Here is a 22,060-nt window from a genome sequence, read left to right on the forward strand (position 1 = left end):
TGGTAAGCAGTGAGGAAATGTTTCTAGCAATGGGGTAGAAGTGTAGGAAATGTTCCTAGGAATGGGGTAAGCAGTGTAGGAAATTTCTCTAGTAAACGGAATAAGCAGTGAGGGAAATGTCTTTAGCAACGAGGGCTAAGCAGTGGGTAAATGGCCTTAGAAACGGGAGTAAGAAGTGTTTGAAATGTCCCAGAAACAGGGTTTACCAGTGGGTTTAATGACCTTGGCAACGGGAGTAAGCAGTGGAGGAAATGTCTTTAGCAACGGTGTATTTAGTGGAAGAAATTCCATAGCAACAGAGGTAAACAGTAAGGTAAATGTTTCAAGGCGGGGGTAAGCACTTCCGAAATGTCCCTAGCAACAGGTGTAAGCAGTGTCCGAAATGTCCCTAACAACGAGGGTAAAAAGTGGGGGAAATGTTTCTAGCATGGGGGTAAAGAATGTGTAAAATGACCCGAGTAATGGGGTTAAGCAGTAAAGGAAATGTTCCTAGCAACAGGAGTAAGCAGTGGGGAAATGTCTCTTGGAACGTGGGTGAGCAATGATGGAAGTGTCGTTAACAGTGGGTAGTTAGTAGTGGGGGAAATATCCCAAGCAACGGTTGAGGGTAGAGGGGGAAATTTCTTTAGCAATGGTGGTAAGAAGTGGGGAAATGTCTCGAGCAACGAGGGCAAGCAGTGGCAGAAATGTCCCCAGCAACGCGGTGTAAGCAGTGTGGAAATGTTTCTATAATCGGGATAAGCAGTTCGAAATGACCCTAGAAACGGAGGTAATCAGTAGGGTAAATCTTCCTGGCAACGGATGTAAGCAGTGTGGGAAATCTTCGTAAAATCAGGGATAAGCATTGGGGTAAATGTCCCTAGCAACGTGAGGTAAGCAGTGGGGGATATTTCCCTAGTAACGTGGTATATTCAGTGGGGAAATGTCCCTAAAACGGGTCTAAGAAGTTTAGGAAATGCCCCAGCAACAAGGATAAACAGTAAGGAAATGTACCTAGCAACGGGGTAAGAAGTATGGGAAATGTTCCGAGCAGGGGGGTAACGAGTGTAGGAAATGTCTCTAGTAACTGGGGTAAGAAGTGCAAGAAATGTCCCCAGCAACGGGGGTAAGCACTAGGGAAATGTCATTAGCAATGGGGTAAGCAGTGTGGAAAATGTCCCTAGCAACCGGGTGTATTCAGTCGGGGAATGTGCCTCTCAACGGGGTAAACAGTGAATGAAATGTTCCTAGCAATGGGGAAAGTAGTAGGGAAAATGTCCCAAGCAATGGGGTAAGCAGTGGGGAAAAGTCACTAAGAACTGGTATAAGCAATGTCCAAAATGTCATTAGCAATGGGGTAAGCAGTAGGGAAATGTCCTTAGCAAAAAGGGTAAGCTGTGGAGGAAATGTCCCAGCAAAAAAGGGTAAGCTGTGGGGAAATGTTTCTAGCAATGGTGGGAAACAGTGTAGGAAATGTCCCAAGCAATAGGTGGTAAGACTGGGTCAAATTCCCAGCAACGGTGGTAAGAACTGGGGAAATGTACCTTGTAACGGGGAAGTAAGTGTGGTAAAGGTCTCTAGCAACGGGGTAAGCTCTTAGGGATATCTCTTTAGCAACTGAGGTAAACAGTGGGGAAATGTCCGTAGCAACGGGTGTTAAGCAGTGGGGAAATGTCCGTAGCAACGCGGGTACATGTACTGGGGAAAAGTCCCTAGCAATGGTGGTAGACAGTGTAGGAAATGTCCCTAGCAACGGGTGGTAAGAAGTGGGGAAATGTCCCAAGCATGGGGTTAAACAGTGTAAAATGACCTGAGTAATGGGGATAAGCAGTAAAGGAAATGTTCCTAGCAACAGGAGTAAGCAGTAGGGGAAATCTTCCTGGCAACGCATGTAAGCAGTGTGGGAAATCTCCCTAAAATCAGGGGTAAGCATTGGGGTAAATGTCCCTAGGGAAGTGAGATAAGCAGTGGGGGATATTTCCCTAGTAACGTGGTATATTCAGTGGGGAATGTCCCCAACAACGGGTGTAAGACGTTTCGGAAATGTCCCTATCAACAAGGATAAACAGTAAGGGAAATATACCTAGCAAGGGGTTAAGAAGTATGGGAAATGTTCCTAGTAATGAGGGTAAGCAAAATCGGAAATGTTCCGAGCAGGGGGGTAAGGAGTGTAGGAAATGTCTCTAGTAACTGGGGTAAGAAGTGCAAGAAATGTCCCCAGCAACGGGGATAAGCAGTGAGTAAAATATCCCGAGCAATGGGGTAAGCAGTTGGGGAAATGCCCTTTGCAACAAGGGTAAGCAGTGGGGGAAATGTCCCTAGCAGTGGTGGGAAACAGTGTAGGAAATGTCCCTAGTAAGGTGGTAAGAACTGGGGGAAATGTACCTAGTAACAGGGGAAAGAAGTGGGGTAAAGTTCCCTAGCAACGGGAGTAAGCTTTTAGGGAAATGTCCTTAGCAACTGGGGTAAACAGTAGGGGAAATGTCCCTAGCAATGGGTGGTAAGCAGTCGGGGAAATGTCCCTAGCAACGTGGGTAACTACTGGAGGAAAAGTCCCTATCAATGGTGGTAAACAGTGTAGGAAATTTTCCTAGCAACAGGGGAAATAAGTGGGTTAAAGGTCCCTAACAACGGGGGTAAGCTCTTTGGGAAATGTCCTTAGCAACTGGGGTAAACAGTGGGGGAAATGTCTTTAGTAACGGGTGGTAAGCAGTGAGGAAAATGTCCCTAGCAACGGGGGTAATCACTGGGAGAAAAGTCCCTAGTAACGGGGGTAAGCAGTGTCGGAAATGTCCTTAGCAATGGGGGTAAGCAGTGGGGAAGATGTCCCTTGCAATCTGGTGTATTCAGTCGGGGAATGTGCCTCTCAACGGGGGAAAACAGTGAAGGAAACGTCCCTAGCAACGGGGAAAAGTAGTTTGGTAAATGTCCCAGCAATGGGGTAATCAGTGGGGAAAATCACTAAAAACTAGTGTGAGCAGTGTCCAAAATGTCCCTAGCATCAGGGGTAAACATTAGGTGAAATGCTCTTAGCAACAAGTGTAAGCAGTGGGGGAAATGTCCCTAGCAATAGTGGTAAACAGTGTAGGAAATGTCCCTAGCAACGGGTGGTAAGAATTGGGGAAATGTTCCTAGCAACGGTGGTAAGAACTGGGGAAATGTACCTTGTAACGGGGGAAAGAAGTGGGTAAAGGTCCCTAGCAATGGGAGTTAGCTCTTTGGGAAATGTCCCTAGCAACTGGGGTAAACAGTGGGGGAAATGTCTTTAGTAACCGGTGGTAAGCAGTGAGGAAAATGTCCCTATCAACGGGGGTAATCACTGGGAGAAAAGTCCCTAGTAACGGGGGTAAGCAGTGTCGGAAATGTTTCTAGCAACGGGGGTAAGCAGTGGGGCACCTTTTCAAAGCATTGGTGGTAAACAGTGGAGGAAATGACCCTAGTAACAGGGAATAAACACAAGGGAAATGTTTGCATTTAGTGGTAAGAAGTGTAGGAAATGTCATTAGTTACGGTGGTAAGCACTAGAGGAAATGTCCCTAGGAACGGGGCTAAGTAGTGAGGTTAATTTCCCTAGTAACGAGGTAAAGAGGATGGGAAATGTCTCTAGAAACGGGGGGTAAACAGAGGGAAAGGTCCCTAGCAACGGGTGGTAAGCAGTGAGGGAAATGTTTCTAGCAATGGGGTAAGAAGTGTAGGAAATGTTCCTAGGAATGGGGGTAAGCAGTGTAGGAAATTTCTCTAGTAAACGGGATAAGCAGTGAGGGAAATGTCTTTAGCAACGAGGGCTAAGCAGTGGGGTAAATGGCCTTAGAAACAGGAGTAAGAAGTGTTTGAAATGTCCTTAGAAACAGGGTTTACCAGTGGGTTTAATGACCTTAGCAACGGGAGGTAAGCAGTGGAGGAAATGTCTTTAGCAACGGGTGTATTTAGTGGAAGAAATTTCCATAGCAACAAAGGTAAACAGTAAGGTAAATGTTTCAAGGCGGGGGTAAGCACTTCCGAAATGTCCCTAGCAACAGGTGTAAGCAGTGTCCGAAATGTCCCTAACAACGAGGGTAAAAAGTGGGGGAAATGTTTCTAGCATGGGGGTAAAGAATGTGTAAAATGACCCGCGTAATGGGGTTAAGCAGTAAAGGAAATGTTCCTAACAACAGGAGTAAGCAGTGGGGAAATGTCTCTTGGAACGTGGGTGAGCAATGATGGAAGTGTCGTTAACAGTGGGTAGTTAGTAGTGGGGGAAATATCCCAAGCAACGGTTGAGGGTAGAGGGGGAAATTTCTTTAGCAATGGTGGTATGAAGTGGGGAAATGTCTCGAGCAACGAGGGCAAGCAGTGGCAGAAATGTCCCCAGCAACGCGGTGTAAGCAGTGTGGGAAATGTTTCTATAATCGGGATAAGCAGTTTCCGAAATGACCCTAGAAACGGAGGTAATCAGTAGGGTAAATCTTCCTGGCAACGGATGTAAGCAGTGTGGAAATCTCCAAAATCAGGGATAAGCATTGGGGTAAATGTCCCTAGCAACGTGAGGTAAGCAGTGGGGATATTTCCCTAGTAACGTGGTATATTCAGTGGGGAAATGTCCCTAAAACGGGTCTAAGAAGTTTAGGAAATGCCCCTAGCAACAAGGATAAACAGTAAGGGAAATGTACCTAGCAACGGGGTAAGAAGTATGGGAAATGTTCCGAGCAGGGGGTAACGAGTGTAGGAAATGTCTCTAGTAACTGGGGTAAGAAGTGCAAGAAATGTCCCCAGCAACGGGGTAAGCACTAGGGAAATGTCCCAGCAATGGGGTAAGCAGTGTGGAAAATGTCCCTAGCAACCGGGTGTATTCAGTCGGGGAATGTGCCTCTCAACGGGGGTAAACAGTGAATGAAATGTTCCTAGCAATGGGGGGAAAGTAGTAGAGAAAATGTCCCAAGCAATGGGGTAAGCAGTGGGGGAAAAGTCACTAAGAACTGGTATAAGCAATGTCCAAAATGTCATTAGCAATGGGGGTAAGCAGTAGGGGAAATGTCCCTAGCAAAAAGGGTAAGCTGTGGAGGAAATGTCCTTAGCAAAAAGGGTAAGCTGTGGGGGAAATGTTTCTAGCAATGGTGGGAAACAGTGTAGGAAATGTCCCAAGCAATAGGTGGTAAGAATTGGGTCAAATTTCCCTAGCAACGGTGGTAAGAACTGGGGGAAATGTACCTTGTAACGGAGGAAGTAAGTGTGGTAAAGGTCTCTAGCAACGGGGGTAAGCTCTTAGGGATATCTCTTTAGCAACTGAGGTAAACAGTGGGGGAAATGTCCGTAGCAACGGGTGTTAAGCAGTGGGGGAAATGTCCGTAGCAACGCGGGTACGTACTGGGGGAAAAGTCCCTAGCAATGGTGGTAGACAGTGTAGGAAATGTCCCTAGCAACGGGTGGTAAGAAGTGGGGGAAATGTCCCAAGCATGGGGTTAAACAGTGTGTAAAATGACCTGAGTAATGGGGATAAGCAGTAAAGGAAATGTTCCTAGCAACAGGAGTAAGCAGTAGGGGAAATCTTCCTGGCAACGCATGTAAGCAGTGTGGGAAATCTCCCTAAAATCAGGGGTAAGCATTGGGGTAAATGTCCCTAGGGAAGTGAGATAAGCAGTGGGGGATATTTCCCTAGTAACGTGGTATATTCAGTGGGGGAATGTCCCTAACAACGGGTGTAAGACGTTTCGGAAATGTCCCTATCAACAAGGATAAACAGTAAGGGAAATATACCTAGCAAGGGGTTAAGAAGTATGGGAAATGTTCCTAGTAATGAGGGTAAGCAAAATCGGAAATGTTCCGAGCAGGGGGTAAGGAGTGTAGGAAATGTCTCTAGTAACTGGGGTAAGAAGTGAAGAAATGTCCCCAGCAACGGGGATAAGCAGTGAGTAAAATATCCCGAGCAATGGGGTAAGCAGTTGGGGAAATGCCCTTTGCAACAAGGGTAAGCAGTGGGGGAAATGTCCCTAGCAGTGGTGGGAAACAGTGTAGGAAATGTCCCTAGTAAGGTGGTAAGAACTGGGGGAAATGTACCTAGTAACAGGGGAAGAAGTGGGTAAAGTTCCCTAGCAACGGGAGTGCTTTAGGAAAATGTCCCAGCAACTGGGGTAAACAGTAGGGAAATGTCCCTAGCAATGGGTGGTAAGCAGTCGGGGAAATGTCCCTAGCAACGTGGGTAACTACTGGAGGAAAAGTCCCATCAATGGTGGTAAACAGTGTAGGAAATTTTCCTAGCAACAGGGGAAATAAGTGGGTTAAAGGTCCCCAACAACGGGGGTAAGCTCTTTGGGAAATGTCCCAGCAACTGGGGTAAACAGTGGGGAAATGTCTTTAGTAACGGGTGGTAAGCAGTGAGGAAAATGTCCCTAGCAACGGGGTAATCACTGGGAGAAAAGTCCCTAGTAACGGGGTAAGCAGTGTCGGAAATGTCCCTAGCAATGGGGGGTAAGCAGTGGGGAAGATGTCCCTTGCAATCTGGTGTATTCAGTCGGGGAATGTGCCTCTCAACGGGGAAAACAGTGAAGGAAACGTCCCTAGCAACGGGGGGAAAGTAGTTTGGTAAATGTCCCTAGCAATGGGGTAATCAGTGGGGGGAAAATCACTAAAAACTAGTGTGAGCAGTGTCCAAAATGTCCCTAGCATCGGGGGTAAACATTAGGTGAAATGCTCTTAGCAACAAGTGTAAGCAGTGGGGGAAATGTCCCTAGCAATAGTGGTAAACAGTGTAGGAAATGTCCCTAGCAACGGGTGGTAAGAATTGGGGAAATGTTCCTAGCAACGGTGGTAAGAACTGGGGAAATGTACCTTGTAACGGGGGAAAGAAGTGGGTAAAGGTCCCTAGCAATGGGAGTTAGCTCTTTGGGAAATGTCCCTAGCAACTGGGGTAAACAGTGGGGGAAATGTCTTTAGTAACCGGTGGTAAGCAGTGAGGAAAATGTCCCTATCAACGGGGGTAATCACTGGGAGAAAAGTCCCTAGTAACGGGGGGTAAGCAGTGTCGGAAATGTTTCTAGCAACGGGGGTAAGCAGTGGGGCACCTTTTCAAAGCATTGGTGGTAAACAGTGGAGGAAATGACCCTAGTAACAGGGAATAAACACAAGGGAAATGTTTGCATTTAGTGGTAAGAAGTGTAGGAAATGTCATTAGTTACGGTGGTAAGCACTAGAGGAAATGTCCCTAGGAACGGGGCTAAGTAGTGAGGTTAATTTCCCTAGTAACGAGGTAAAGAGGATGGGAAATGTCTCTAGAAACGGGGGGTAAACAGAGGGAAAGGTCCCTAGCAACGGGTGGTAAGCAGTGAGGGAAATGTTTCTAGCAATGGGGTAAGAAGTGTAGGAAATGTTCCTAGGAATGGGGGTAAGCAGTGTAGGAAATTTCTCTAGTAAACGGGATAAGCAGTGAGGGAAATGTCTTTAGCAACGAGGGCTAAGCAGTGGGGTAAATGGCCTTAGAAACGGGAGTAAGAAGTGTTTGAAATGTCCTTAGAAACGGGGTTTACCAGTGGGTTTAATGACCTTGGCAACGGGAGTAAGCAGTGGAGGAAATGTCTTTAGCAACGGGTGTATTTAGTGGAAGAAATTTCCATAGCAACAAAGGTAAACAGTAAGGTAAATGTTTCAAGGCGGGGGTAAGCACTTCCGAAATGTCCCTAGCAACAGGTGTAAGCAGTGTCCGAAATGTCCCTAACAACGAGGGTAAAAAGTGGGGGAAATGTTTCTAGCATGGGGGGTAAAGAATGTGTAAAATGACCCGCGTAATGGGGTTAAGCAGTAAAGGAAATGTTCCTAGCAACAGGAGTAAGCAGTGGGGAAATGTCTCTTGGAACGTGGGTGAGCAATGATGGAAGTGTCGTTAACAGTGGGTAGTTAGTAGTGGGGAAATATCCCAAGCAACGGTTGAGGGTAGAGGGAAATTTCTTTAGCAATGGTGGTATGAAGTGGGGAAATGTCTCGAGCAACGAGGGCAAGCAGTGGCAGAAATGTCCCCAGCAACGCAGTGTAAGCAGTGTGGGAAATGTTTCTATAATCGGGATAAGCAGTTTCCGAAATGACCCTAGAAACGGAGGTAATCAGTAGGGTAAATCTTCCTGGCAACGGATGTAAGCAGTGTGGGAAATCTCCCTAAAATCAGGGATAAGCATTGGGGTAAATGTCCCTAGCAACGTGAGGTAAGCAGTGGGGGATATTTCCCTAGTAACGTGGTATATTCAGTGGGGGAAATGTCCCTAAAAACGGGTCTAAGAAGTTTAGGAAATGCCCCTAGCAACAAGGATAAACAGTAAGGGAAATGTACCTAGCAACGGGGTAAGAAGTATGGGAAATGTTCCGAGCAGGGGTAACGAGTGTAGGAAATGTCTCTAGTAACTGGGGTAAGAAGTGCAAGAAATGTCCCCAGCAACGGGGGTAAGCACTAGGGAAATGTCCTTAGCAATGGGGGTAAGCAGTGTGGAAAATGTCCCTAGCAACCGGGTGTATTCAGTCGGGGAATGTGCCTCTCAACGGGGGTAAACAGTGAATGAAATGTTCCTAGCAATGGGGGGAAAGTAGTAGAGAAAATGTCCCAAGCAATGGGGTAAGCAGTGGGGGAAAAGTCACTAAGAACTGGTATAAGCAATGTCCAAAATGTCATTAGCAATGGGGTAAGCAGTAGGGGGAAATGTCCCAGCAAAAAAAGGGTAAGCTGTGGAGGAAATGTCCTTAGCAAAAAGGGTAAGCTGTGGGGGAAATGTTTCTAGCAATGGTGGGAAACAGTGTAGGAAATGTCCCAAGCAATAGGTGGTAAGAATTGGGTCAAATGTCCCTAGCAACGTTGGTAAGAACTGGGGGAAATGTACCTGGTAACAGGGGAAAGAAGTTGGGTAAAGGTCCCTATCAATGGGGTAATCAGTGGGGGAAAAATCACTGAGAACTGGTGTAAGCAGTGTCCAAAATGTCCCTAGCTACGGGGGTAATCAGTAGGGGAAATGTCTTTAGCAACGGGTGGTAAGCAGTGGGGAAAATGTCCCTTGCAACAGGGGTAATCACTGGGGGAAAAGTCCCTAGTAACGGGGGTAATCACTGGGGGAAATGTCCCAAGCAATGGGAGGGAAGCAGTGGGAAGAATGTCCCTAGCAATGGGGGTAAGCAGTGTGGCAACTTTCCATAACATTGGTGGTAAACAGTGGAGGAAATGTCCCTAGCAACGGGGAATAAACACAAGGGAAATGTTTGTATTTGGTGGTAAGAAGTGGAGAAAATGTCCTTAGCTACGGTGGTTTGCACTAGGGGAAATGTCCCTAGCAACGGGGGTAAGCAGTGGGGTTAATTTCCCTAGCAACGGGGTAAAGAGGACGGGAAATGTCTCTAGAAACGGGGGGTAAATAGGGGGACAGGTCCCTAGGACTGGTGGTGAACAGTGTAGGAAATGTCCCTAGCAATAGGTGGTAAGAATTGGGTCAAATTTCCCTAGCAACGGTGGTAAGAACTGGGGGAAATGTACCTTGTAACGGGGGAAATAAGTGTGGTAAAGGTCTCTAGCAACGGGGGTAAGCTCTTAGGGAAATCTCTTTAGCAACTGAGGTAAACAGTGGGGGAAATGTCCGTAGCAACGGGTGTTAAGCAGTGGGGGAAATGTCCGTAGCAACGCGGGTACGTACTGGGGGAAAAGTCCCTAGCAATGGTGGTAGACAGTGTATGAAATGTCCCTAGCAACGGGTGGTAAGAAGTGGGGGAAATGTCCCTAGCAACTGTGATAAGAACTGGGGGAAATGTGCCCAGTAACGGGGAAAAGAAGTGGGGTAAAGGTCTTTAGCAACGGGGGTAAGGTCTTGGGGAAATGTCCCTAGCAACTGGGTTAAGCAGTGTCGGATATGTCCCTAGCAAATGGGGTAAACAGTTGGGTTAATTTCCCTAGCAACGGGGTTAACTAGTAGGTGAAACGTTCCTAGCAACGGTGGTAAACAGTGTAGGAAATGTCCCTAGCAACAAGTGGTAAGAAGTGGGCAAAATGTCCCAAGCAACACGGGTGGTAAGAACTGGGGGAAATGTACCTAGTAACGGGGGAAAGAAGAGGGGTAAAGGTTCCTAGCAACGGGGGTAAGCTCTTGGGGAAATGTCCTTAGCAATGGGGTGTATTCAGTCCCGGAATGTATCTCTCAATGGGGGTAAACAGTGAAGGAAATGTCCCTATCAACGGGGGAAAGTGGTAGGGTAAATGTCCCTAGCAATGAGTGGTAAGAAGTGGGGGAATTGTCCCTAGCAACGGTGGTAAGAATTGGGGGAGATATACCTAGTAACGGGGGAAAGAAGTGGGGTGAATGTCCCAAGCAACAGGGGTAAGCTCTTAGGGAAATGCCCTTAGCAACTGGGGTAAACAGTGTGGGAAATGTCCCTAGCAACGGGAGTAACCACTGGGGGAAAAGTCCCTAGCAATGTTGGTAAACAGTGTAGGAAATGTCCCTAGCAACCAGGGAAAGCAGTGTCGGATATGTCCCTAGCAAATGGATTAAGCAGTGGGGGAAATGTCTTAACAATGGGGTAAGCAGTGGGGTTAATTTTCTAGCAACAGGGTAAACAGGTTGGGAAATGTCTCTAGAAACGGGGGTAAGCACGGGGAAAGGTCACTAGCAACGGGTGGTAAGCAGTGGGGGAAATGTCTTTAGCAACGGTCTAAGAAGTGTGCGAAATGTTTCTTGTAATGGGGGTAAGCAGAATCGGAAATGTCACTAGCAGGGGGTAAGTAGTGTAGGAAATGTATCTAGTAAGCGGGGTAAGCAGTGCAAGAAATCTTCCCAGCAACGGGGGTAAGCACTTGGGGAAAATGTCCCTAGCAACCGGATGTATTGAGTCGGGGAATGTGCCTCTCAACGGGGGTAAACAGTGAAGGAAATGTCCCTAACAACGGAGTGAAAGTAGTAGGGAAAATGCCCCTAGCAATGGGGTAAGCAGTGGGTGAGAAATCCCTATGAACTGGTGTAAGCAGTTTCCAAAATGTCCCTAGCAACTGGGGTAAGCAGTAGGGGAAATGTTTTTAGCAAAAAGGGTAAGCTGTGGGGGAAATGTCCTTAGCAAAAAGTGTAAGCTGTGGAGGAAATGTCCTTAGCAAAAAGGGTAAGAAGTGGGGAAATGTCACCAGCAAGGGGTAAACAATGCGTGAAATGTCCCTAGCAACGAGGGGTAAGCAGTGGGAGAAATGTCCCTGACAACGAGGGAAGGAAATGGGGGAAATATCCCTAGCATCGGGGGATAAGCAGTGAGGGAAATGTCCCTATCAATGGGAGGCAAGGAATGGGGTTAATGTCTTCAGCAACGAGGTGTAAGCAGTGGGGAAATCTCCTTAGCAAAGAAGTGTAATCAGTAATCATCACTTCGCTCCGCCAACTCTTGGGTTACTCTTTTACCAACGGATAGTAGGATTGACTGTAGGATTGACCGTTACATTATAACGCTCCCACGGCTGAAAGGGCGAGTATGTTTGGTACAACCAGGATTCGAACCCGCGGCACTAAGTTTTTGAGTCAAACGCCGGGGACTTTTAGCGAGTGTGAGCGGAGATATAGGAGAGTTTTCTGCAAACTCTTGAGTTTATATGAATAGTGTATGAAAAACTTATAACCAGCGACAACCACCTTCACTTATCTGAACAAAGATAAATTACTATACTCACTTGGATAAAAATAATTACTGTAAGAAACAGCACCAGTTGAATGAGAAGAGAGTTACGTAATTCAAGTGAAAATTCTGAAGATGAAGGTGAAGAAACTTCTCATACAGAGGTGGAGATAGTTCCTTCCTACACTAAAAATAATACGAATGATGCTACTAACTTAAACAAAGCCTTGGATGTCGATAACGCAAAAGCTAATGAAGAAAAAATCTAGAACAAAGCGATGAACAAACAAATGAAAACCAAGAGTTTACTCTGGTAGTGTCGAAAAGAAAAAGTGGAAATTCATTACAAAATGAAACTACAAACCAAAAAATACACCACTTGAAACAAAACACCCAGATATTCTATTATTATTGAGGCGAGCCTGGCACATATAATCAACCGCAACTAGCAGCGTTAGTTACCAGATGTAAACCAGGTGTTGAAACAGCTAGTGTCAAGCGTTTTCCTTGGGGCCGTATCATTGTCCGAGGTCAAGGAACTGCTGACGTAAATAAACTACTTAAAGAATGGCCCAAGGACGCCTTCGCACCTGGGAACATGAATATATATTTACCAGGAACTAATTCATAGCCTAAGGCAATAGTAATCCGTAGGGTGTACCACTCCATAACAAAACAGGATATTGAGCAAGCATTACATAAACTAAATATACCATACCCCTAAAGTGGAAAGAATTATCTCCAAGGTCACTAAGAAACCAACAAATTTAGAAAGAGTTTACATGGAACAACATTACAACATCTTGGAACTGATAAACAATGGTATCATTTTGTGGTACCAAAAATTCCAAGTTGATCAGCTTAAAACACCAGCAGTAGAAATTACACAATATTATTGTATAATTGCCAACGATATGAACACGTTTCAGCGGCATGTCTAGCAACACCGAGGTGTTGCGGATGTGGCGGTAAACACCACATATCTGCATGTAAAAAAGAATAAGCTACACCAAAATGCTGTAACTCTGGGGAAACACAAACAGTAAATTACAAAGGATGTGAGAAATAAAAAGATAAAACAACGCATTTATGATATAAAAACAATAAAACCAACACAAGATATCACACCTAACACAACAAACACACACAACTACAGGTTCATTTACATATGCACAAATGTTGAAAGGAAACTCTACACAACCAAAACCACCAACAAAAGAACAACAAACCTCAACCAAAACAGTGAGCAATTTACAAGAACTTAACAAAATCACAGATACAACAAGCAACTAAGAAAATAACAATCTTACAGTAAAAGAAAACACAAACGATGAAACAAGTCTAATAGTAAACTTAATTTAAAATATTATTACAGAGTTCATTACAGAATTTACAAACCCGACCCAGTCGAAATATAGCACAGACCTATTCATAGACATAGCTAAAAAAACACATAACATCACATATACCGCAAGATCACAACAATCACAGGATACATGCTAAAATTTTAATTACAGAGTTCTAATCATCAACATCCAAGGAGAACTTGCTTGTGGAAGACTTAATACATGATATTAGCCCGGATATTTTTATAATAAGTGTAACACTAATTTATCCTCAGAATAGATTCAAAATATGTAACTATACGTCAAAAAAAAAGAGATAGAAGAAATAATCAAGACACCAACAGAATAATTATGTTATCGTATAAAGAACACCTTTCCGTTACTGAAATCCTAATGAACAACAGCAATGAAAATATAATGGTTGATATCCTCTTAGAAAACCACTCGATAATAACAGTAGCAGGAATATATTGTTCTCCAACAAAAATGTAGACATAAATCTCATCTACAACATCTTTTATCATCACCAAAATACACTTGTAATAGGTGAAGTGGGTTTCTCGTCATCCCGCATAAACTGCCCCAATCCTTTAAAATTATTTATGTCAATTAAATAACTTATTAATAGCAACATCGACAATTTTGTGCTTTTAACTATACTTATGTGAAACTTTATATATGTTTTTAATTTTACAGCTTGTTAGGATCCGGATTATCGCCAGTAGAAGTGATATTTTGATACTTTTATTTAAAAAACAATCCGAAGGTTATACAGTGCAAGAAAAATGTACATTTGACATTACTGTAAACTTAATTAGGAAATAAAAACTCTGCTTGAAACTTAGTTTGATTTTTTTTCGCAATAAAAAACATAAAACAATAAACTGAATTAAGTAAGAAATAAGGTATAATTTATTGTTAAAAGAAAAATTTCGTTAATCTGTCTGTCTGTGTGTTTCTCCTGTTCAAGGAACACGATTTGATACAGAATCGAATGCTTGCTTAGGTTAATTTCTGTAGAATAAATATCGAGTGTTGACAGTTCGGAAAAGAAATGCTGTAAAAGAAATATTACTACATGGTCAAATATTTTACCCGGATATTTATCTTGTATCTCTACATTCTCTGTTATCGATATTTAATCAATAAGACAGTTGTTTACATGTCACGAAGTTTTAAGCTTGTTGGTATTCAATCTTTTGTAACTTGATCTCACACTGTAGTGGTGTCAATCTATCATAGTTTCTTATTGGTTGAACTCTTTAGTTAATAGCGTCAACTAATTACAGACTAAACGAGCAGCAAAATTTTCTCAACATGTTTAATTCAAGCATTGTTGTTCTAGGATCATCATTGTTTTATACACGTGTCTAATGATACTTCACTGTATTCTGTATCACAATTATCATTATTAACCAATATTATACGATACTTCAAAAATATTCAGCGAGGCCTCACTCCTACTTGCTTTATAAAAATCTCTGATAAATATTTACTCGTAAAAGCTCACTTTTTCGATCCTTACATCTTACATCCATCACCATTTACAATTTAATATTAATAATGTAAATAAATGTATGTATATAAACATATGTACCATAAATTCATTATACACTTGTTCATAAATATAGTGATATATAGTAAACACACTCAATGATAGTACATTATCACATAATATTCATTAGCTATATAACACTTAACCATATAATACTTATCGTAAAAAAAACAACTCCAAATTAAGAAAAGAGTGATTAATATGGTACACGTTATATTATTTAAGTTTAATTAATACAACAAATTGCAGTCCATCCGTAACAATCAAGACACGTCTCATTGGTCTTCATTTCACGATTAGTTCTCTCCTGGTCGTCTCTTTGAACTCATAACAGAAATGTCTTCTCGGAAGAGAACATTGTAACAACTCTCTCACTTAACTGTTTTACACGCACTTCGATGTATCACTTAACACTTCATCGCTCAAGTTGTTTTCTTCTGGAATAACACTATCGTAATGTGGATTTTATTTTATTTGTCATTCATTAACTGTTTTGCGGTAATATTTCATAACTTCTTTTGTTATCGTCTGTGGGAAATTAATCTTGTTCTTGTACGCCTGTTTTCTAACATTTCATTTTTGGTTTCTCAAACATATGTATATATATATATATATATTAATTGACTCTATTAATTTTGATCTGTATATATAACTTATAATTAGGTAACTTCGCCAATTATTTACGAATTCAATATTAATGTTCAGCTATTATAAATCACTCTATATCAAAATCAGATGAGATATCATCACATAATTCAACCACTTCAGTGGCCTGTAAGTAAGACAACCTTTTATTGTTGCCCGCGCCTGATTTGGTTTTATTCTTGAATAAGCGTATCTAACTTACAATATGTCATTAAAGCCAATTTTTCACGTACTGTGTATAACACCATACTTACAAATATAACTACCAATCACAATGTTATCATTACTGAATCAGTCAACTTCCACTTAAACTGTAGCTTTCCTGTGATGTACATGTTGTTAAAACTCCTTGATACTTTACCCAGTTCTCGAACAGGGCAAGTTTCGGATGTCATCCTTTAAGATTGATAGTCGTTTAAAATTTAAATCTAGTTTTATATTTTGAATTAACTGTAACTCTTTTATAGGCAATAGCTTTTGCTAGTAGGGTACTCTTATATTCAAAGGAATTCATGTATATTTAGTTTTACTTCTAAAACAAGAAAACGTAGTTTCTTGGCTAGGAGCTGACCAATCTAAGGTATCAACTATTCTTTAATTTAATTACTTAAGTTCGATAAAAAAACCAATTTATATTTCATTGAGGGCATAGTATCGATTAGGTAAGTTCATATTTTACACATAAAATAACCAAATTATTGGTGTTTTAATTTTGTAACAATAAAATAATGTAAGTATAATTATTCTATTTTTAAAATGTTCAGGGTTATGTACTTTAAGGTGACTTTCTACACATTTCGGGATATCTTTCATTTCCACACTTAGAGCTAACGAACAGTTAAAGGTTGAGGTTAAGTATGCAATCCTATATAATTTGAACATTCTATTCGTTGCTTTCAAACACATCTCTGTAAACACCCTAAGTGTATCCTATGCTGCAGCTGTCTTTACATAAGTTCATTTGTAATACTTATAAATCTATTCACTATTAGTAGGTTTCATATATTGTAAGTACGGAAGTAATTTCCTATCAGTTTCATCCATTATTTGTTTCTAATATATTTCGATGTATAAAGTATGAACTAACTTTCTATCTTCAGCTACATACATAATACTTGTTCTAACCTAGATAACTCAGTCTTACAATTTCCAACTGTAAATAATAATTTTTATTAATTATTTTGAATTCTAGAATTGAAAGCTAACAGATAAGTTCCTGCTCTATGAAGTTCAGACGGTCTGATTCTGGTATCAAAATGTGTTCTAAGACTTAGGACACTTTCCTAAATTTCTGGTAATCTAATTGAAGAGTCTGGTTTAATTAGTTCATTACAGTGACCTGTTAAGTTAACTATTTGTATCTATACCTGTCTTTGTTGTTCGTTTTTTGTTTAATTGACGTAAATCGTATGTTTTAGCTTATGTGAAGAAAAATTTAAAAGCATTTCTACTTGCGTCTTTTAAACCACATTTTGTGGAATCCTATCGGAAATCGAGACGCTATCTTTAATATAATTTAATTATAATTACAAAACTTCTGTCTTGATAAGATATCGTCTAACTAAGGTGTTACAGTTCTCAGTTCCTTCCTGTATGATTCTTACTGAACATTAGATTGCTATTACTTGATTTGTCATATAAATTGACGTAATATTTTCCGAACCACCGTCATTGAAACTGACACGACAACTTACGAGAAAAGATTTTGCGAACAATATCACTTCTTCTCGTAATCAAATTATTAATCGAACATACTGTAAAAATGGTATATCTTCGAAAATTATTCACTTATCTCTTGATAATATAAGATTTTCTTTTTCAATAAAAAGCATACCCGTCTTATTTCTTTCTGGTAAAATACATTATTTTCCGCCATGTTTCCACTCACCAAAAGAAAAATGATCGTAGTAAAGCTACAGATATTTCTACAACTGAAACATACAAAGAGAAATGTCCGATAACCACACAGACACAAAGATATATATATATAACATATTCAATAATTTTTATACACATCCTATATTGTCAACTTAAGTCTAATTACAGCTACGACTACGGCTTAACATATTGTTAAAAGCTTCTAGAATACCACGTGTTTCTTCAACAGAGCTAATAATAACTCTATTAATGTCATTTGTGGGTCTATTTAAAAGTACTTGGGGTTAAAAGTTCACTGGTCTTTTAGTAGAGGTAAGGATTACTTCTTGTTGAGTTGGTACACGACCAGTGATCTAAGGTTATAATCATGGGTAACAGTATCAGCTTACGCCGTTATAGATGTTCTTGATACATGGTCCTTGGTACAGGGACGTTAACGTCACTAGAGAGGGTATACGTCGGTATATGTTATATATGTCAACACTTCCATCACCTAATGTAGTATTAACGTTCTATAAATTTTAATTTTCTATACTGGCTTCAAAATCTCTTCATTATCATAAGATAAATCTAGCTTATTCAACTCACTGGATTCCACTTTAATATTAACTTTTTATCAGTTGTGTGGTTTTCATCAGTCATATATTCGGAATGATAGGGTTTCTTTTCTTCAGTTTCTTTAATCTATTAACATGTACCAACTGTTTTCTTTTTCCACACATTTCTTTGTTCTCAAAATAAATTAAACTTGTTTCTTTAAGGACTCTGAAAGTGTCTTTCCACAGTTTTACTTGTTTCTTGGTGTTTTCTCTCTTAACGATAAGGGTATAAAAAATAATTTATATGTTAATTTTAAATCATCGGTTTCGCCTTTTTATTTGTTTTTTTCTCTCTATGTAGAGCAGGTTGTGTTGAATGTTTTTTATTAATCTCAAAGGCTAACGGCATTCTCTGTAATAGCTCAGTCTTGTAATCATAACCTTCTGCATGATAAAATATTTTTGTGGTCATTATCTCTTGTCTAGCCAGCACTACATCTCTGCCGTGTAAAAGAAAAAAAACCGGACTTTTTAAAGTAGACTCATTTTCAGCATTTTTCTAATAGATGAACCAGCTCTTCCCAAGTTTTATTATTTTTTTCACAGTATTGAGAGATCATATCTAGCAAAGTTCTGTTTCCGCTTTTTGATCAAACAAGCAAGTTATTTTTTAACTCATCATTATTTTGTTCAGTAATCACATTATCTAAATCACAAATAATTGGGCCACACACTCACGTGAAATTAATAGATCAGTTTTAATATTTAATTAGCTTATCTTCAAAGTGAGTTTACGGGATATGAAGTTGGCTTGGTGACAGTCGAAGCTTTCTTTGATAATACAGTTTTTTTAAAAGATACCGTGACATCTGGCCATCTATTTTTATTTTAAGAAATGAAAGAAGTGGCGGTAAGAATAATTATATTCACTCTTTACTATCAACTACAGTCAGAAATCTTTATTAGATGGGAGTTTATCATAATCTTAAATCAAAATCTTTTTTAGTTCACGGGTACATACACAAATATAAACTTTTTTCTTTCCTTTTATACTGTTTGAATCACACTAGACAGCACTATGTTCCAGAAAATCTTTGAAATGAAATATTTATTTATCAAATACAATTCATGGTTTCAGAACATTTAAAAAACAAAACTTAAGTTTATAGATTTCTCCATTTTTGTCAATTCCAGTCCAAACATAAAATACTTCTATTAACATATTTTCAACGTTTCCTTTTCAATAATGAACTGAAACAGTGTTGTAGAACAATGTCTTTGTCTTTACTTTACGGTAACACTTCCATATTTCCTGCATGGTTACAGTTTTGATGCGATATTTGAAAACAGTGTGACATGTTGTTGTTCAATTTAATGGGAGTCATCAAAACTGTTAAAAGTCAAACAGTATTATTAAATTCGCTAGCTTCTGATCTAATAAACCAATAAGGATCAGAATTTGATAAGAAATCTAGCGATATATTCGAGACACGATAACTTGTAGACATTATAAATTAATTATATTACAGATATTATAATCGGTAAAGATAGTGTAACTATCCTTAAAAGAAGAATAGAACATTCCATACGAAGCACGTACCAATTACACGGAAACAAGATAGTAAAATACATTAAATATTCGCATCGATTTCAGACCTGTTTACAGCTTTTGATTGAAACAATAATAAAAATAAGGAAACTTATTTAATGAGAACATTAATTGTTAATCATACATACTATACCAATGAAAAAAAATATTATTAAATAAGTACCTGACAATAAAAATTAGCGTTTGGAAAGTTTATTTATATTCAGTTGTGTTTTTATTATAGTAAAGCCACATCGGTCTTTCTGTTGAGTCTTCCGTATATTTAGTAGTCTGTACTGTAAAACATAGAACAATAAATCATTAAGAAGTAATTATTGAACGCACCTTGTAACGTATAATTTAGGTAAAATGGTAAATTTTCACCTAAATAGCCTTAAATAAACTTATTTAGAAAGTTTCACATAACGTAACGTAACTGTACCTAACCTAATCTAATCTCGTTTGGAGTGTGACAAATATATAAATAATAATAATGTGTAAAATAAAAAGAAAGAAATTACATTTTTACGCAAATTATTCTGAGTGTAATGAAGGGAAACAAATAACTCTGTATTTTACTTTTGGACGAAGTTATATAAACACCATCAGGCTTATTCAACAGAATATCGTCCTTCGAAAGTACATTAGTATCAGAAAAAAACTAAAAACATTTCTATAAAGTTTGTAGCGTTGATTTATGTTTTAAATTCGTTTGTCAATACATCTGAAGAAAAAACCAATTATAAAGTATGACCTTTGTATAATTAAAAAAGTAAGTAGTAATCTGGGTTTTCACAGTTTCGTAACTCAGAGCTGTGGCCTTCACTATGATTGAGTAATAACAATACGTTATATAAGTTCGTAAATATGAAGAACACGATTAACATAACCAACTAACTTACAGCTGATATCAATGTCTTTTAGGTTATTGCAGTCTAATGAAGTTGAAGTCAGTGGTAAGTGTTTTACAGTTTATTCTGTAAGTTAATTATCGGTTGAACTCTAGCACAGCTCACCAAAGACAAATAGTTTTATTTGTAGCATGGTATCATACCAGTATGAGAAGTGACAAAATAATATGAGATAAATAGACCAAAATTAATTTTTGTTCATTAGAGACCTGATCTCATTACACTGTTTGTGAGATATAAATTGATAACATAATTCTTAGAATTTCAGTATAACAGAATTTCCAGTGAAACAATACTTTAAGAAACGTTCTCATCATAGAAAACAACAAACAAGAAAATTGTGTTGAAATTCCCACCCAGCTCCTCGAGCGGAAAATGTCACAACACCAGTAAAATAATCTTTCTGTTGACTAAATTCACTAAATTAATCAGTCATTTATATTACAGTTATTAATTTGTTTGTTTTGGAATTTCGCACAAAGCTACTCGAGGGCTATCTGTGCTAGCCGTCCCTAATTTAGCAGTGTAAGACTAGAGGGAAGGCAGCTAGTCATCACCACCCACCGCCAACTCTTGGGCTACTTTTTTACAAACGAAAAGTGGGATTGACCGTCACATTATAACGCCCCCACGGCTGGGAGGGCGAGCATGTTTGGCGCGACTCCGCGACCCTCAGATTACGAAGCGCACGCCTTAACGCGCTAGGCCACGCCAGGCCCTACAGTTATTAATACAAAATAGGCTAAACGATTTAATCTAAACATGAATAATGCCATTTATTTTATACTTAATCTGTTTTATGTATGAACATTTCGCAATAAAATATTAAAACTTTATGGGGAAAACGTTAGGAAATAAGCTAATTTACATCGTAATAGTTTGTGTGTGTTTGTGTAACTGTTTGTCTCTGTGAAATAACTTTGGGTCTACAGAATTTCCTCACGATAAAAGCGTGTAACTTGGTTTTTTAATGGTCATAGTTTCATTAAAAAATGAATTTTTATATTTATTTTTTTTACAGAATTTCATTCTACTTTTGGTGATTACGGTCTACACTGTAGAAAGCTACACTAAAAAAGAAAGCAACAAAATAACCCGAAACATCCACAATGATTATTGTGGTTACGGAAATATAAGAAAAAACAGAAGAGCTCTTGACATACGTGGGAATAAAAGTGGTTTTGATAAGAAAAAATATTCCGAAATATATAATGATAATGAAAGATAGATGAAGAATATGTTTAGAAAAGACCCAGACTTAGGCTTGGTTTCTGACAGTGACCCTAACATAAGATATAGGTTAAGAAGAGGAACACGAACAGCAAGACAAACAATTTTCGTAGGAAGAATAGAAAGCGGAAGCGCAGCAAGATTGGACAGCGAGCTAAAAATGAATGACATTTGGACACATAAAATCGTACTGGCGGAGTGTAATTAGTAATAGCTCACCTAATTTTGATGTTCATGTTAGTATAAATAAGTAAGATTATTAACATTTAAATACGGAAGTGTTTGAAAGTTTCACTTTTCTAATAATAAAGTTAATCAATTTCACCACCAGGCCATGCCACTCGACTCAGATATCTGAGGATCGCTGATTGAAATCCTTATTGTATCAAACATATTTGCTCTTTCATGGGGAAAAGAGTGGTCGAGGAGTTTCAATATTCTTGACTTATGTAATGTCTTAATGTGAACATTATCTCACATGATATACGAATGTATATTCTGGTCTTTTAATAACAATCACACCATATCGTCACTGCTTTGTTAACTTTTTGTAAGAAGCTGCATTGTGAACTTTACTGTTTTTAAAATTGTTGAACATTTAAAGAGTTTCCAGTTTCTTTGAGTTAATATAAGTAATTAGTTTTCTTAGTAATATGTATTGTCTAAGAGCTTAAAATTTTTACACATTAAAAACGTATTGGTATGAAATGTGAAATATAAGGGCATCAGATCACGTTGTTTATTTAATACAAAGCTACACAGCGGTGTATGTGAACTTTGTTTATCGTATAGAACCTTCA

At 39.4% G+C, this 22,060-nt stretch overlaps 1 long non-coding RNA gene across 1 annotated transcript; it reads left to right on the top strand.

The window, feature by feature from the left end:
- Positions 1-19,841: 19,841 nt before the first annotated feature.
- Positions 19,842-21,591, top strand: LOC143223830 (uncharacterized). The gene is made up of 2 exons (XR_013013171.1): positions 19,842-20,075; positions 21,052-21,591. It is a non-coding gene; the product is annotated as an uncharacterized LOC143223830 (long non-coding RNA).
- The last annotated feature ends 469 nt before the right edge of the window (positions 21,592-22,060 follow it).

This window comes from Tachypleus tridentatus, chromosome 8 (assembly GCF_004210375.1).
Source record: "Tachypleus tridentatus isolate NWPU-2018 chromosome 8, ASM421037v1, whole genome shotgun sequence".
Classification (NCBI taxonomy): Eukaryota; Metazoa; Arthropoda; class Merostomata; order Xiphosura; family Limulidae; genus Tachypleus; species Tachypleus tridentatus.